This window comes from Uranotaenia lowii, chromosome 2 (assembly GCF_029784155.1).
Source record: "Uranotaenia lowii strain MFRU-FL chromosome 2, ASM2978415v1, whole genome shotgun sequence".
Lineage (NCBI taxonomy): Eukaryota > Metazoa > Arthropoda > Insecta > Diptera > Culicidae > Uranotaenia > Uranotaenia lowii.
In genome coordinates, this window is record NC_073692.1 from 394,914,636 (window position 1) to 394,926,164 (window position 11,529).

Sequence of the window (11,529 nt, forward strand, 5' to 3'; positions counted from 1 at the left end):
TTTTGTCATTTTTGTCATTTTTGTCATTTTTGTCATTTTTGTCATTTTTGTCATTTTTGTCATTTTTGTCATTTTTGTCATTTTTGTCATTTTTGTCATTTTTGTCATTTTTGTCATTTTTGTCATTTTTGTCATTTTTGTCATTTTTGTCATTTTTGTCATTTTTGTCATTTTTGTCATTTTTGTCATTTTTGTCATTTTTGTCATTTTTGTCATTTTTGTCATTTTTGTCATTTTTGTCATTTTTGTCATTTTTGTCATTTTTGTCATTTTTGTCATTTTTGTCATTTTTGTCATTTTTGTCATTTTTGTCATTTTTGTCATTTTTGTCATTTTTGTCATTTTTGTCATTTTTGTCATTTTTGTCATTTTTGTCATTTTTGTCATTTTTGTCATTTTTGTCATTTTTGTCATTTTTGTCATTTTTGTCATTTTTGTCATTTTTGTCATTTTTGTCATTTTTGTCATTTTTGTCATTTTTGTCATTTTTGTCATTTTTGTCATTTTTGTCATTTTTGTCATTTTTGTCATTTTTGTCATTTTTGTCATTTTTGTCATTTTTGTCATTTTTGTCATTTTTGTCATTTTTGTCATTTTTGTCATTTTTGTCATTTTTGTCATTTTTGTCATTTTTGTCATTTTTGTCATTTTTGTCATTTTTGTCATTTTTGTCATTTTTGTCATTTTTGTCATTTTTGTCATTTTTGTCATTTTTGTCATTTTTGTCATTTTTGTCATTTTTGTCATTTTTGTCATTTTTGTCATTTTTGTCATTTTTGTCATTTTTGTCATTTTTGTCATTTTTGTCATTTTTGTCATTTTTGTCATTTTTGTCATTTTTGTCATTTTTGTCATTTTTGTCATTTTTGTCATTTTTGTCATTTTTGTCATTTTTGTCATTTTTGTCATTTTTGTCATTTATTTTTGTCATTTTGTCATTGTCATTTTTGTCATTTTGTCATTTTTGTCATTTTTGTCATTTTTGTCATTTTGTCATTTTTGTCATTTTTGTCATTTTTGTCATTTTTGTCATTTTTTGTCATTTTTGTCATTTTTGTCATTTTTGTCATTTTTGTCATTTTTGTCATTTTTGTCATTTTTGTCATTTTTGTCATTTTTGTCATTTTTGTCATTTTTGTCATTTTTGTCATTTTTGTCATTTTTGTCATTTTTGTCATTTTTGTCATTTTTGTCATTTTTGTCATTTTTGTCATTTTGTCATTTTTGTCATTTTTGTCATTTTTGTCATTTTTGTCATTTTTGTCATTTTGTCATTTTTGTCATTTTTGTCATTTTTGTCATTTTTGTCATTTTTGTCATTTTTGTCATTTTGTCATTTTTGTCATTTTTGTCATTTTTGTCATTTTTGTCATTTTTGTCATTTTTGTCATTTTTGTCATTTTTGTCATTTTTGTCATTTTTGTCATTTTTGTCATTTTTGTCATTTTTGTCATTTTTGTCATTTTTGTCATTTTTGTCATTTTTGTCATTTTTGTCATTTTTGTCATTTTTGTCATTTTTTGTCATTTTTGTCATTTTTGTCATTTTTGTCATTTTTGTCATTTTTGTCATTTTGTCATTTTTGTCATTTTTGTCATTTTTGTCATTTTTGTCATTTTTGTCATTTTTGTCATTTTTGTCATTTTTGTCATTTTTTGTCATTTTTGTCATTTTTGTCATTTTTGTCATTTTTGTCATTTTTGTCATTTTTGTCATTTTGTCATTTTTGTCATTTTTGTCATTTTTGTCATTTTTGTCATTTTTGTCATTTTTGTCATTTTTGTCATTTTTGTCATTTTTGTCATTTTTGTCATTTTTGTCATTTTTGTCATTTTTGTCATTTTTGTCATTTTTGTCATTTTTGTCATTTTTGTCATTTTTGTCATTTTTGTCATTTTTGTCATTTTTGTCATTTTTGTCATTTTTGTCATTTTTGTCATTTTTGTCATTTTTGTCATTTTTGTCATTTTTGTCATTTTTGTCATTTTTGTCATTTTTGTCATTTTTGTAATTTTTGTCATTTTTGTCATTTTTGTCATTTTTGTCATTTTTGTCATTTTTGTCATTTTTGTCATTTTTATCATTTTTGTCATTTTTGTCATTTTTGTCATTTTTGTCATTTTTGTCATTTTTGTCATTTTTGTCATTTTTGTCATTTTGTCATTTTTGTCATTTTTGTCATTTTTGTCATTTTTGTCATTTTTGTCATTTTTGTCATTTTTGTCATTTTTGTCATTTTTGTCCTTTTAGTCATTTTTGTCCTTTTAGTCATTTTTGTCATTTTTGTCATTTTTGTCATTTTTGTCATTTTTGTCATTTTTGTCATTTTTTTCATTTTTGTCATTTTTGTCATTTTTGTCATTTTTGTCATTTTTGTCATTTTTGTCATTTTTGTCATTTTTGTCATTTTTGTCATTTTTGTCATTTTTGTCATTTTTGTCATTTTTGTCATTTTTGTCATTTTTGTCATTTTTGTCATTTTTGTAATTTTTGTCACTTTTGTAATTTTTGTCATTTTTGTCATTTTTGTCACTTTTGTCATTTTTGTCATTTTTGTCATTTTTGTCATTTTTGTCATTTTTGTCATTTTTGTCATTTTTGTCATTTTTGTCATTTTTGTCATTTTTGTCATTTTTGTCATTTTTGTCATTTTTGTCATTTTTGTCATTTTTGTCATTTTTGTCATTTTTGTCATTTTTGTCATTTTTGTCATTTTTGTCATTTTTGTCATTTTTGTCATTTTTGTCATTTTTGTCATTTTTGTCATTTTTGTCATTTTGTGTCATTTTTGTCATTTTTGTCATTTTTGTCATTTTTGTCATTTTTGTCATTTTTGTCATTTTTGTCATTTTTGTCATTTTTGTCATTTTTGTCATTTTTGTCATTTTTGTCATTTTTGTCATTTTTGTCATTTTTGTCATTTTTGTCATTTTTGTCGTTTTTGTCATTTTTGTCATTTTTGTCATTTTTGTCATTTTTGTCATTTTTGTCATTTTTGTCATTTTTGTCATTTTTGTCATTTTTGTCATTTTTGTCATTTTTGTCATTTTTGTCATTTTTGTCATTTTTGTCATTTTTGTCATTTTTGTCATTTTTGTCATTTTTGTCATTTTTGTCATTTTTGTCATTTTTGTCATTTTTGTCATTTTTGTCATTTTTGTCATTTTTGTCATTTTTGTCATTTTTGTCATTTTTGTCATTTTTGTCATTTTTGTCATTTTTGTCATTTTTGTCATTTTTGTCATTTTTGTCATTTTTGTCATTTTTGTCATTTTTGTCATTTTTGTCATTTTTGTCATTTTTGTCATTTTTGTCATTTTTGTCATTTTTGTCATTTTTGTCATTTTTGTCATTTTTGTCATTTTTGTCATTTTTGTCATTTTTGTCATTTTTGTCATTTTTGTCATTTTGTCATTTTTGTCATTTTTGTCATTTTTGTCATTTTTGTCATTTTTGTCATTTTTGTCATTTTTGTCATTTTTGTCATTTTTGTCATTTTCGTCATTTTTGTCATTTTTGTCATTTTTGTCATTTTTGTCATTTTTGTCATTTTTGTCATTTTTGTCATTTTTGTCATTTTTGTCATTTTTGTCATTTTTGTCATTTTTGTCATTTTTGTCATTTTTGTCATTTTTGTCATTTTTGTCATTTTTGTCATTTTTGTCATTTTGTCATTTTTGTCATTTTTGTCATTTTTGTCATTTTTGTCATTTTTGTCATTTTTGTCATTTTTGTCATTTTTGTCATTTTTGTCATTTTTGTCATTTTTGTCATTTTTGTCATTTTTGTCATTTTTGTCATTTTTGTCATTTTTGTCATTTTTGTCATTTTTGTCATTTTTGTCATTTTTGTCATTTTTGTCATTTTTGTCATTTTTGTCATTTTTGTCATTTTTGTCATTTTTGTCATTTTTGTCATTTTTGTCATTTTTGTCATTTTTGTCATTTTTGTCATTTTTGTCATTTTTGTCATTTTTGTCATTTTTGTCATTTTTGTCATTTTTGTCATTTTTGTCATTTTTGTCATTTTTGTCATTTTTGTCATTTTTGTCATTTTTGTCATTTTTGTCATTTTTGTCATTTTTGTCATTTTTGTCATTTTTGTCATTTTTGTCATTTTTGTCATTTTTGTCATTTTTGTCATTTTTGTCATTTTTGTCATTTTTGTCATTTTTGTCATTTTTGTCATTTTTGTCATTTTTGTCATTTTTGTCATTTTTGTCATTTTTGTCATTTTTGTCATTTTTGTCATTTTTGTCATTTTTGTCATTTTTGTCATTTTTGTCATTTTTGTCATTTTTGTCATTTTTGTCATTTTTGTCATTTTTGTCATTTTTGTCATTTTTGTCATTTTTGTCATTTTTGTCATTTTTGTCATTTTTGTCATTTTTGTCATTTTTGTCATTTTTGTCATTTTTGTCATTTTTGTCATTTTTGTCATTTTTGTCATTTTTGTCATTTTTGTCATTTTTGTCATTTTTGTCATTTTTGTCATTTTTGTCATTTTTGTCATTTTTGTCATTTTTGTCATTTTTGTCATTTTTGTCATTTTTGTCATTTTTGTCATTTTTGTCTTTTTTGTCATTTTTGTCATTTTTGTCATTTTTGTCATTTTTGTCATTTTTGTCATTTTTGTCATTTTTGTCATTTTTGTCATTTTTGTCATTTTTGTCATTTTTGTCATTTTTGTCATTTTTGTCATTTTTGTCATTTTTGTCATTTTTGTCATTTTTGTCATTTTTGTCATTTTTGTCATTTTTGTCATTTTTGTCATTTTTGTCATTTTTGTCATTTTTGTCATTTTTGTCATTTTTGTCATTTTTGTCATTTTTGTCATTTTTGTCATTTTTGTCATTTTTGTCATTTTTGTCATTTTTGTCATTTTTGTCATTTTTGTCATTTTTGTCATTTTTGTCATTTTTGTCATTTTTGTCATTTTTGTCATTTTTGTCATTTTTGTCATTTTTGTCATTTTTGTCATTTTTGTCATTTTTGTCATTTTTGTCATTTTTGTCATTTTTGTCATTTTTGTCATTTTTGTCATTTTTGTCATTTTTGTCATTTTTGTCATTTTTGTCATTTTTGTCATTTTTGTCATTTTTGTCATTTTTGTCATTTTTGTCATTTTTGTCATTTTTGTCATTTTTGTCATTTTTGTCATTTTTGTCATTTTTGTCATTTTTGTCATTTTTGTCATTTTTGTCATTTTTGTCATTTTTGTCATTTTTGTCATTTTTGTCATTTTTGTCATTTTTGTCATTTTTGTCATTTTTGTCATTTTTGTCATTTTTGTCATTTTTGTCATTTTTGTCATTTTTGTCATTTTTGTCATTTTTGTCATTTTTGTCATTTTTGTCATTTTTGTCATTTTTGTCATTTTTGTCATTTTTGTCATTTTTGTCATTTTTGTCATTTTTGTCATTTTTGTCATTTTTGTCATTTTTGTCATTTTTGTCATTTTTGTCATTTTTGTCATTTTTGTCATTTTTGTCATTTTTGTCATTTTTGTCATTTTTGTCATTTTTGTCATTTTTGTCATTTTTGTCATTTTTGTCATTTTTGTCATTTTTGTCATTTTTGTCATTTTTGTCATTTTTGTCATTTTTGTCATTTTTGTCATTTTTGTCATTTTTGTCATTTTTGTCATTTTTGTCATTTTTGTCATTTTTGTCATTTTTGTCATTTTTGTCATTTTTGTCATTTTTGTCATTTTTGTCATTTTTGTCATTTTTGTCATTTTTGTCATTTTTGTCATTTTTGTCATTTTTGTCATTTTTGTCATTTTTGTCATTTTTGTCATTTTTGTCATTTTTGTCATTTTTGTCATTTTTGTCATTTTTGTCATTTTTGTCATTTTTGTCATTTTTGTCATTTTTGTCATTTTTGTCATTTTTGTCATTTTTGTCATTTTTGTCATTTTTGTCATTTTTGTCATTTTTGTCATTTTTGTCATTTTTGTCATTTTTGTCATTTTTGTCATTTTTGTCATTTTTGTCATTTTTGTCATTTTTGTCATTTTTGTCATTTTTGTCAATTTTGTCATTTGATATTTTCTTCGAATTTTTTTTTGTAGACGTTAAGGATCGTTCGTCAATCGTCTTGTGCTTAATTTGATTCCTACTTGACTGTTCTTTCTTAAAAGCTCAAAATAGCATGTACCAACTTAAAGATTTCGAAAATTGCGCAAGTATTTTTCTTTTCGTTTTTGCTAGAAATAACATGAAGTATGAATTCGCAGTGGCCTTGTGAAAAGTGAGAAAAAAAAATCTTTTGACTTTAACGCTTCAATAAATTCCATAACCAAGGAAAAGTTAGCCATAATCGAAACTTCCAGCTCACCTTCTCATTACTGTTCGCTAAATGTCAATCAACTTGAATAATAGCCGCATAATTGAACCTGAAAGGCAACTTCCAACTAGTTATGGATGCATTGAGCTGGACATAATTTTATCGTTTCCTGAAAATCTCATCACCGGCCCAAGAACAACAGCTCAGTAGGAAGATAATGTCCGTCCTATCCGCAGCGGTTTTTTTTCTCAATATCTCGTTGTTGTTTTGGTTTTTACTCAAACAGAATCAGGTGACAAAACAGCACCCGAGCCTTATCGGATCGAAACTATCTTCATTATGGACGCCCCTGACAGACAACTGGTAAGTTTGCTTTTTTTGCTGCTCATTTCTTCATGAACCCCCCATCATATTGCCATTCAAGATAAATTTGGACCAAACCTGCTCTCGTTACTCGGACCATTAAATAATAAATCTCGACGATTGGTCCAAACAAGTCGGAATCCCGGTTACTCGGAAGCAACATCCACCTCCTCGAAGCCAAGGGGAAGGAAATCTGATATGCCATTATTTCGAAGTCCACTCTCTGGTCGGTGTCTCCATGCGCACATTCGATTCCCGCAGCCGCAGATCACCTCCGGAGGGAGGGAAAACTGGAAACCCCATCATGTTCTCACTCGAGGACGTTCGGGGACGCTGCTCTGGCTAAACATTCATCATCAATCGTCACTCCCCCGGTTCATTGGAGCCGATGGGATATGCTTTTGGAAACACGGAGAGAAGAAAAAAAAAAGACTTAATCCGGGCTTACTATTAATAAAATTATCTTTGAACAAGGCAAAAACCCGGACATACGATTTTAAAATTTACAACCAAAATTCCAGATAATATCCAGGAAAATTTAATCAAAATCCAGGTATTACTGCAAAAAAACCAAGAGAAAAACATGAAAAAAATCATCAATAGGGTTGAGGTGGGCTATATGCGCATATTAAGGAAAGTACTCATTCTCTCCCATATTCCAATAGATAGATGTATAAAAACTATATGCACATGAGCGGACATCTGTTTTGTATACGTTAGAGCAATTGTTCTGTTAAAATCTCTTACAGTTTTTGTGAAAATAATTTTATAATAAAAGAAGACAAAATAGCCAATTTCCGAAAACGGCAGGCTTGCGTATTTATACTTTTATCTATATTTCATTTACGCTTCCAATATTTTGATATTATTGTAGTGGTACTTCATGAAGCATCCATGACCAGTCAGGAATTGCGTCATATAGAAGTCCACTTCACCGTGCCTTCTTCCGATCCAGCTCCCGATGTGTGGGATCAGACGATGGGTCCACCTTCCTCTCGTTGAGCTGTCCTACAGCTGCTGCCAGTTGGACATCGAGTCCTCATTGGCGAGGTTTCGTACATTGGGCGTGTCTTTGTTGTCGTAGCAATAGACATCCTCCTCAAGCAAAACCGAGATGGGCATAACACCCGCTACTACACAGGCGGCTTCGGACGACATGGTCCGGTATCCGCTGATAACCCGCAGGTTCATCAGCCGCTGAACGCTGCTAAGTCGCTGCAGGTTACAGCTTCTTCCCAGGGCCTGCCTCCAGGCCGCTGCTCCATACCGCAAGATCAAAGTGGTCACGCTTGCCAGGATCCGCCTTTTGCTGCTTTGGATGGCCGAAGAGTTTGGCATCATTCGTGTGAGTGCGGCCGTGGCCATTGCCGCTAGAGAGCGCAAGAGTGCACACGTATTCGACATGGCTCGTGAAGCTGAGCTTGTCGTCAATTATCACCCCTAGGTACCTTATTGCGCGTTTGGACACGATATTGCATGGTCCAACGGCAATGGTACCTGTTTGGGGTGAGATCAGGTTGGTGATAAGCACCATCTCGGTTTTGTGGTGGGCTAGACGCAGGCACTTGGAGTGCATCTAGCTTTCCAATGCCTGTATAGCTACCGTGGCCAGTAGCTCAACCTCCACTGTTGAGGAGCCTCTCGCCAAGAGGACTACGTCATCCGCAAATCCTACGAGTTCAGCTCCAGATGGGAGGCTCGTTCGTAGGAGTTCGTCGTAAGTGATGTTCCACAGGACCGGGCCGAGTATTGACCCCTGTGGAACACCCGCCGAAACCTCTTGTGTTCGCAAACCCTCGCCGGTCATATACTGCAGTTGGCGATTGTGGAAGTAACTTTCCACAAGCCTACACAGATATGCCGGGATCCTCATTTGGATGAGCGACGACGCAATCGCTGTCCAACTGACACTGTTGAAGGCGTTCTTCACGTAGAGAGCGACAAAAGCGGAGCCCTCTCTTCTTGGTCAGCCTGGCTCTATCCGCTACCTCGATGACCGAGCGGATGGCATCTACGGTACTGCGGCCTCGACGGAAACCAAACTGCTTCCCCGAGAGTCCGCCCTCGCTTTCAGTATACCTCTGAAGTCGGTTCTTAATCACCTTCTCCAGGACCTTACCCGCTGTATCCAGTAGACAGATCGGCCGATATGCCGATGGGTCTCCTGGACGCTTACCCGGTTTTGGCAGAAGGACGAGTTTCTGCCGTTTCCACTTGTCAGGGAACACCCGTTCCGTCACGTATCGTTGCAACGATGTTCGGAACATATCGAGGAATTCCCTGATCGCGGCTTTCACCGCGACGTTCGGAATGCCGTCCGGTCCGGGGGCCTTCCTCGGTTGGAGAGACTTGGCGATCTCGCGAAGTTCTTCCTGGTAGGTACTGGTGTTCTCTACGTTGGCCAGATCCACATTAAGCCTCGCCAGGGCTTCTAAGAGTATTTGACCTCTCGGGTTTGTGAGGCGGTTACCCCATTCCTCGGCCCACGCGTTAAAGTCGCCAGCAATAACTATGGGGCTTTTCCCCGTTAGCACATCTACCATCTTGTCAACCATAGTGCCGAACCTCTCCAAGGACCATCTTGGGGGAGCATAGCAGCTACAGAAGTAGATCCCGTTAAATTTGGCCACCACCATGCCTTCGTTTTCCGTCGCCACCACTTCTTGTATGGGGAAACTACCTGTAACCCATATCGCGGCCAGTTTGTCATCATCTGTCGCCCAATTAATGCCATTCGCAGCTCTGCGATATGGGTCTGCCACTAGCGCGATGTCCAACTTTTCCTCAACTGTCATCTGCCGCAACAGCTGGTGTGCTGTGTAGCAGTGTTTGAGGTTAAGTTGGACGACCTCTATGCTCTTGGCGCCCGGGGTGGTACCATCTGCGCCTTTGTGTAGGTGGGGCTCCTAGGGTTGCCAGCAGCGTGGTCTCCAGCGCAGACAGGGCATTTAGCAGGCTTCTTGCAGTTAGCCGACTTGTGGCCGGTTTCGCTGCAGCGCCAGCATATGCCGCTTCTGTCTGGCCCAGTGCAGTCGAACGACTTGTGACCGTTCAACAGGCACTTGAAGCACCGGTCCGGTTGCTGGGGGATGGATATCTGACAGATAGACCATCCCACCTAAGTGCGGCGTTTGCTGCTGCAACCGGAAGTTTGACCAGCCCAATCTGCATGCCAGATCTGGGGGGGGCATTCCGCAGACGAACCGACATCTGGTCTGAGCGGATTTTGCACTGCTCGACCAGTGCCACCCGCAGTTCATCTTCAATCGTGACTTCATCCAGGTTTTTAACCCTGATGGTCACTTCCTTACAGAGGGCACGCATCTCAGCCTTGTCGCCAAGGGCTTCGGCGGCCTTAGCCGTTAGAGTCCCGCTGGAGTTTCCAGCACCACGCTTTAGTTCGAGGATCATCTCGCCGTTGCGTGTCCGACGGATCCTCCGAACTTTTTCGCCTAGGTCGGCGAGGTCTTCGTTCGTACGCATCTGTCGCAAGACATCTGCGTACGTGCCCTCAGGTGCGACGTTTGCGTCGTTGGGGTCGGGGTTTGGCTTTTCCCGTCTCCGTACCTTTGGGCCTTTCTCTTTTGCGCTATACCGTTTGCCATCCGGTATTCGCGCTCGTCGGCTCATCTGCCTTTTAAGCAGGGCCTTCCGCCCGCTTGGAAGCGCTGGCCGCAGGATCCTGCCGGACAGACGGATCCTCCGCTCTTTTCATAGGGTCACCGGGTCTGAGTTCCCCGGGAGACCCTCTCTTACGTTTGCTGTTGCCAGCAAACGCATGGCTGCCCTCTGTTTAGGCAAAGGCATTGACCTTTTTCTGGCGGATGGTGTCCGCCCTCAGAGGGGTCTTTGCCGGCCCTCGCTCTTTTGGTCTGGCCTCGAGCTCTGCAAGACGTTCCACCACAGCTTTATTGGCTGCGATGAAAAGCTGCATCACCCTGGCTAGCTTCTCGCGTATTTCCTTGTGGATGTTGGACTTCCCCTTCACACATTCCACAAGGTCAGCGATGCCATGGCCGTGACCAACTCTACTGGAGCTACCGGATCTTGGAGTTCCGGGGAGCTCAGTAGGTCATCCAGCGCTTCCTGTACTTGTTTGTACGGGTCCGCTCGATCATCGCACGGTGTTTCCACCGACGTTGCTGTCGGGCCACCGGGTTGGCAGATTGCCTAACCGGCGAACGCCTAAGGCTACTCCCGCCGAACGGATTTGGGCTCTCGCCTTTGTCCGTTCCGTCCCTTTTCTCTTTGTTTAAATTTTTTCTCATCTTGAGTCCCACGAATAGCAAGGTAACAAGCGGTCCACTGCGCCAGTGACCTGCTTAGCACAGCAAGGACTGGGATACTGTGGGGTGTGTCCCGGAGCCCTACAGGCAATCGTTAGAGACTGGCGTGACTTAACGACCCGCCAGCCTTCCAGGTACATCGGCACGGTAAAGCTTCACACCTTCACCAATGGAGTTGGTTTCCGATAGTAATTCCATTGCCGTAATCAAAATTCGATAGCGAGGGTCTTCATAAGGGGGGGGGGGGGTGTTCTCTCGGCCGTACATCTGCATAAAGCAGACACGTTTCCACTCTGCACCACGGGGAGGTGGAACTACTTCGCAGAGCAACTACAGAGTAAAACATACGAAAAGCTTAGAGGAGTAGTTGGAAGCACATGTGTGAAATCGTGCAAACTACATCCGATGCTGCAAGACTTCAGAATGATCTATCAAAAGAACATTCAAATGGACTGTGTCAATTGAAGAAAAAGAATAAGGAGTTCACTACAGACCCAAATGAAACGCTTCAATTTCTACTGAGAACGCATTTCCCGGAATTCATAGAAGGAATAGAGATTAATGGCGATCCGGCTGGAAGATTCACTCGAAAT